The sequence below is a fragment of the Siphateles boraxobius genome, unplaced genomic scaffold (genome assembly GCF_051911475.1).
Source record: "Siphateles boraxobius isolate OS27281-9 unplaced genomic scaffold, OSU_SipBor_1 26, whole genome shotgun sequence".
NCBI lineage: Eukaryota > Metazoa > Chordata > Actinopteri > Cypriniformes > Leuciscidae > Siphateles > Siphateles boraxobius.
In genome coordinates this window covers 25,836,614-25,843,740 of record NW_027508876.1, presented here as the reverse complement: position 1 = coordinate 25,843,740, position 7,127 = coordinate 25,836,614, and the positions used below count along the sequence as shown (strand labels likewise).

Genomic DNA, 7,127 nt, shown 5'->3' with positions numbered 1-7,127 from the left:
TAAGCACATAACGCATTATAATATTCACAGATCCCTTGTTACATCTGAAATTGGTTGTTTGTTGAAGTTGTTGTGTTTCTAAAAGTGTATTATAATTAATGAGACCATACAATGCATTATAAGGTGCGTTACAGGGGATAATTAATGCATTAAAAATAGGTTTGTAAAGCATTATCCAGAAAGTGTTACCAGAAAGTCATACAGGTTTGGAACAATTTGAGGTTGAGTAAATAATGAGAGAAATATTATGTAAAGTTCGAATCTGACTTTTTGAATCCTCAGCTATGGCATTATGGCATATAAAGCAAAGTGTCGATGCTTTAAAATGCTTTAAGATGCTTTAAAATGCAGATGGTCATCAAGGTATTGTTCACCTATTACTTTTATTAATGAATGTTTAATATTTGTTCATTCTACTCATATGTAATGCTGCTTTTTGCTTACTGTGTCGCAGGGAAGTATGCAAGTTCATTGTTTTGATTCACATTGGAGTTGCATTTAAATCCCTCAGTGTTAAAACATTGGCAGAACTACATATGACTAACCAGGCTTTTTCATGTGCTACTTCTGATTCACATTTAGCTAAATTATGGAAAGTAAGATCCATATTCATTAGGAGGAATAATGAAAGTGGGATAATGTGGCTCATTCGGACTGAAAGCTTGGGGCATTTATGTACTGTTTGTACTCCTCTCAGCATGGCTTCTGCCTACAATAATGAACTACTAACCTGCCCATAGGGAAATATTGGTATTCCACTATCAGTATATAAAAATATGAGGTAAAAGTAAATCAAACTATTTTCAAAGTAAAATAAAAGCACTGTAGGGAGTCTTGTTCTGCGCTCTCATTCAAATCTCCAGTTTAACCACACTCGCTCCATTGCATCCTCTGCAGGGACACTGAATGTGACGTCGGTCCAATAGCTTTTTGAAAACATGCCGGACCACCAGCATGCTGAATTCATTTACAACTACTTTAAAACCCCTCGGCTCTTCAGTATCTTCAGAATAACACAATGAGTTGGGTTGAGTTGTTTTTCCTGAAGTCATCTGATTCTCAGCAGGGAAAGGAAGCGCACAGACTGTGGAAGGACGTGCCTTATTTCCTTTCATATAAAAGCCATTGACTCATGCATGAAGATAAGACATTAACAGTCATTCAATATTATTCATGTTTACTTCGACATAAAGTCTGTATATGGGTAGCTGATACATGTAATATAATGCTTGAGTTTGTTTATATATATATATATATATATATAAATTTATCATTTTTATGCTATAGAGAATATCTTGAAAATGCATTATTATTATAGACTTAGCAGAATAAAAGAACACAACTTTGTCATGACCTTCAGCTACCCATCATCCATTGCTCCTTTCTTCTTTAGTCCTGATTCATTTGAAATCTTTATCAACTGCAAAGCTTGCAGCCTTCACACGCTCTATAAAGCCATCAACTCTCAAATCTCAGCTCAATCTGGCTTTAACATCTACGTTCATTCACTGTGAAGAAGATGTCTCCGTGTCCTGGCTCGGCTAAACTGTGACATGGAGATCAGAATTAACAGGCAATTTCTAACATGGAGCATGCGAGATATGCGGTGCACTCATGCAGCTAATAGCAAATTATAACTGTTTAGACTAGAATCTAAATGACCTTTGATTAAAGTCACCATGAAATCAAAATGAATAAAATGCGTGTGTCCTCGTAATCTCGAGTAAAAATAACTTCCCTTCCCTCTTGCAGCGACGTCTGTTCTCTTCTCTGATGATGTGTTCACTGGCGTGAGGGCGGGGCTACCTGTCACTCACGTGAGATCCACCTATAGCAAACCAGAACCATCCAATCAATTCCTGATGGACAAAATCAAGTCCCATTTTTTTCTTGTTCGAGAAGCCGCTTCACTCAGATTTACGTCACAATAGGGAAGAAAAGAAGATTTCTTTCTCTGCAACTTCCGATTTTTGAGTCATGAAGAAGTAGAAGAGTGATGCAAAAATCAATGTTCAGAATGCAAAAGAAAATGTTGCCAATAAGTACTATAATTATAATTTTCATAGAAATATTTAAGATCCAGTCTGTTTATTTCCATTACAGTCATAAGAAGCGTGGGAAATATTAATGCAAGTTGCTGCATACATTTTCAAGATTTACGCATTTCAATTAAAAGTAAAATTCCATCAAATTGAATTGAATAATCCTTACATAATAAAAAACTAAAGCTTAAAACATTTTGTATAATTCTTCATGTAGCAAGGGAATGGACCATTATTTTGATTTTGTATTCATAAAAAAGAAGAAAAAAAGAAAAAATGTAAATTTAAGTTTAAGATTTATATACAAAATATTTTATTAAGCTCTAGTTTTTTTTTACTCATTTAAAATTCTTAATTCATAATATGAATAATATATAAGGATTTTTTAATTCAATTTGAGCGAATTTTACTTTTAATTGAAATGCGTAAATCTTCGAAAAAATTCTTAATTTTTTGTGTGCAAAATGCTGCTATAATGCATCGAAACATTTTTTTGTTGCTTTTCTTTCGACCTAGCAAAAATACGTATAAGTAGTCTTCGTAACAACAAAATAAGTCTTCATAACAAAATAATCAGTCTCTTCAAAAGCTGCAAAACTAAAGGTTTTGTTCAATCTGTGAATCTAAGCATGTGCAAAAGTGACGACTGCCTTAGCAAACAGTACAGAACAATTAACTGTGTGAAATATTCTGTTTTCTGCATTAAAATCAGAGGAGAACCTGAAATTAGAGATTGTATGCCATCTGAACCTGGTCCAAAATGAGAAAAGTAAAGCTAAGGATCTTCAGAGACTTTATATGTCGCTTTGATGCCGTCAGTTCTGAGAACTGGAGTCTCAGCCGACCGTAGGAAAGTAGCGAAAATAACTGAAATAGTTGAGCAGAGATCCTTTTCAATTTGCTGTAACTTTGTTTTGCTAGTTGAAAATCTGACACAGCTGGAGTTTGATCCACGGAATGATTTGATTTTCACCCATCGAAACTTTGAGATCAGATTGGCTTTCAACATTTGACTTGACTTCTCCTTAAAAACATCAAGTCTGGAAATCAAGAACTTCTTTATTCATGAGCAGACGATTGGATATGTGCTGGAAGGGAAGGAACCAATTTGTTTCAAGTGCTCTTACAACCCATGGAGGTTATTAGATGTATCTGCTTCAGAGTTATATTTAGAGCTTCTGGATGCGTCCTCATCCTTTCAAAAGGCGGCATTGTTTCCTGGCGTCGCGTGGTGAGATTATAATATGATTTTGACAGCAGAGAAATAGTTTGACAGCTGGCTGAAAGAAGGTGTCTTGTGTTCTCGACACCTGTCAGATGGAAGGTAAACAAGCCACTATTAAAGAGGTCATGTTTATGCACGCATGTTTCACGGCATCCGCGTAGCCTGCCCGTGATGCCATTGCATCTTGACGTCAATATTCCTTTCTTTACCTTGTGGTTTGATGGATTTCATGTTTGATTCAAACAGTAGCATGTGAAAGTATACTTGATACAAAATGTAACTTCGAATTTCAGTCATTTTACCTCTATTGCATTCTCACACACAGCTTTCTTAAAACAGGTTATCCTGGTCTGACCCAGTCTCCAGAACAGGACAAAACAGGCGTACATCAGTTGCCTTAGACGGGTAAGATGAGTCAGTCGAGCCCTAGAGCGTCAGCAGCTCTCCAGCCTGTTGTTTAACATTAATGACGTTTAAATTGCAAGTGTTTGAGCATCACAGTTGTGGATAGCAGCACATCCATCTATCTTTTCCTTTTCCCTGTTAGGCATCATTTAATATGCAAACTAGTCGAGACTTTTTAAAGGTGAAGTGTCAAAAAATTAAATAAAGTAATAAAACATATAGAAAAATATAAAATAATATTTTTTACATGTTTTTGAAAGAAACCTATAATTTGTAAAATAAATAAATAAATACAGTAAAAACAGAAATATTGTGATATAGTATTACAATATAAAATAACTTCTGTTTTAATATTTAAAAAAAAGTAATTTATTCCTGAGTTTTTAGTGTCACATGATCCTTCAGAAAATAATATGCTGATTTGAAACCGTGATACAATCTTCAGGATTTTTTTTTTTTGATGAATAGAAACATTCAAAAGAACAGCATTTATTTGAATCTTTTGTAACAATCAATTTAATGCATCCTTGCTGAATAAACATATCTCGTTTAGATGGTATTACTTTATACCATAATGTATGAGCTATTTAAATAGCCAAACATATGAGTTAAGATGTGATAGAAGAAAGCCGACTAACAATTTCTTTTTTTGATGATGTATTTCACCCTTTAAGCAGTAACACTACAGACTCTTTGAGTCTAACTTTAAGTTTGGAGTTTATCTTCTAAACTAAAACTTTAGGTATTTGTTCAGCATTTAAGCAGGCCTACAAATCACTAGATAAAAGTGTAATATCCAGCAAAAAACTACAGAACTGTTATAGAGATTAAATTCAAATTAAATGTGCTCTGACAACTAAGTCAAAATTACGAAATATAGTGCACTGCTTTGAATGGAGGATTGTCTGATTAGGAATAATTTGAACATCAAATGCCACCTTCAAAGAGACGTTCTTTCTAAATGAGGGAAAAAGAGGAGAAACTTTCGTATTTATCTGCCCTTTGAAGCTTATGATAAAGGTTTTTGCATTTAATCCCTCATTTTTATTTCCTGGCTGTCTTCTCGTAGGTGCGGAATGAAAGAGAATGGTTGATTTTGTGCTGCTACTCTTCAAATGGTGGGTCTTTCTTTTCCTGACAAAAACTGAAACCAATTAAAATCAACTCATTCTGCTGTTGCCCACTACAGAGTCCATGATGTACTCAAACTTCAGCCGGAATTAAATTATGTGCACGTTTGTTTCGTTGGCACAATTAAAAATGAGCATTTCGCAGTGTGACTGCAAGATACAAAACATCATGAAGTTATTTGCGCTGTGCAACAAAAAAAAGTAAAATTCCTGTCGCCTACAAGAGATGCGACAGAATACTTGATGTCTTCTGAGCTATGCAAACATCCTCCTGTGAATGCCAGCTAATGGTGGAGAACGGCAGTGGATAAAACACTCTTGATTATGTGCAGTTACAGTTGATCTGATATTTTTTTCTTATTGGCATTTCAGTTTCAGTAGCAATAGATTTTGTATTATTCGGTACTCAAAAACACAATGTGATTCATTGTTAAAAAGCAACTTCCAAGAGCAAAGAAAATCTAGATGAGTTAGAACTTGTTTACCTGCTTCAATTCACCTTTTTTTTGTGCTAAGCCCCGCCCCTTTTGGTTACTATTGCTCTCACAGACAGAACGCCCCTTAAGAATAAACTGGAGATTTTCCGGAACAGTTTGATAACAGTTTTATTAATATTGCATTTTGACCTTTCTTTTAAATTAAGCAATACAAATAGGGTAGATTTTTGTGTTCCATGTTCTAAATAACAGCTTTGGCGGCACATCTTTGCAATGAAATATATGAAATAATCAACACCTTGTGTTTACAGAAGCCTGCAAAAAATATCATTTATTAGTCTATATTAAGCTTCCCTCTCTTGTGGCATATGAATATGAAATTCAATTCACACAGATGCCACTGAACTGGTATGAATAATACAAACAGTTAATCTTTTCTTTAATTAAATGTCTCTCTCAAGCCTCATTGCAGTATGGGAAGATACCCACATGGTGTATAAAACAAACCTAATTAATTCATATTCTTTCTCAACGCAAGTTTGTTTACTTGCGCAGTGTCTATCATTTTGAGTGAATGAGTGTCTTCGGGTCACAAAAAAAGAAAAACGAAATGAAATTTGGGGCTGTGAACAAGGAGACATTTCTGTGTAAAAGTCAATTGTGTGATTTTCAGGAAAAAAAATTGATGTATTTTCCCCTTAATTTATGTGCTCAATGTATGTTTCATGAAAGAGATGTTTAATTAAATCATGTTTCAAGGAAGTTAAGAGATAGACGTTCCTAATTGGTCTCTCTGAAATACGGGCAAGCGTGCATCATTCTGATACTGTGTAAATCGGTTTAGAAGAACAAGGAGAATAATATTGTGCAAACTTGTCTGCTCAGTAAAGGACTGAGTGTTATATGCTTTCTTTGAATCCCATTGGGAGTTTCCAAATGAACGCGCTTGACAATGCAGCTGAAACAATTAATTAGTCTGTGCCGCATGTGTCATGCTTTGCAGAATTAATTAATATGTATGCTTTCAATATGCTCCCAGTCTCCATGGGCTTGTACAGTGTTTCTCAGGTCACCTGCTAAACTGCAATAAAACCTGCAAGATAAAAATCTCCAACATCCAAAATATAATTAGCTTTTTTTTTTCTTCAAGTTTCCAGTATCAGATATGGTCTAAGATCCCCCCTGAGACGACAGCTTAATTTTTCAGCGTAGCCTGATTACCATCTCCTCCACTCACGGTGTGTTACACTAAATGAACTGAGACTGCAGTTAAAAAAATCTGTTTGAATTTTCTTCACTAATGATCGTATGCTAGTTATGGCACCCATTGTATGCGACTGAGCTTATATTTATAAACACGTAGCATTAAACTAAATTAACCCCCCAAAAATCTTCTATTTATTTACTCATCCTGACAATACTCATGTTGTTTGACTTTTTTTCATCTGTGGAACACAAAATTACATTTTCTGAAAAATGTTAATTGATTAAATGAATATGCACAAGTTTGATGTCAGTAAACCCACTGGAGTCTTGTAACTGATTGTGCTGTGCTTTTTGAATAAGCACAAATGAGATCTGAGCACGGCAGTGGATGTTATAGACTTCTGTGCATAGTGTTGTTGACGCAAAATTTCTTGTAAGACTAGGACTTGTGGTGTGTTCGTTTTTATGAGCTTATTTGTCGTTTTTAAAGCTCTACAGCCTAGTTATTATGTTTTTTGTTACCAAATAGCAACATAAACATTGTTCAAACCATTTCCTTTTGTGCTCCACGAAAGAAAGACATGCAGGTTTGAAACCACAGTAGGGTGAGTGAATGATGAGATTTCATTTTTGTGTGAACTATTCCTTTAAAGTGCCCCTATAATGCTATTTTAAAGGTTTC

The 7,127-nt window shown here is 34.7% G+C and overlaps 1 long non-coding RNA gene across 2 annotated transcripts; it reads left to right on the top strand.

The window, feature by feature from the left end:
* Window positions 1-325: 325 nt before the first annotated feature.
* On the top strand, window positions 326-6,477 carry LOC143751526 (uncharacterized). 2 transcript variants are annotated; one of them, XR_013207266.1, is made up of 4 exons: window positions 326-363; window positions 3,607-3,672; window positions 4,742-4,790; window positions 6,397-6,477. It is a non-coding gene; the product is annotated as an uncharacterized LOC143751526 (long non-coding RNA). The 2 variants fall into 2 exon arrangements; XR_013207265.1 differs by lacking the exon at window positions 6,397-6,477 and having other exon boundaries at window positions 4,742-5,106.
* Window positions 6,478-7,127: the final 650 nt, after the last annotated feature.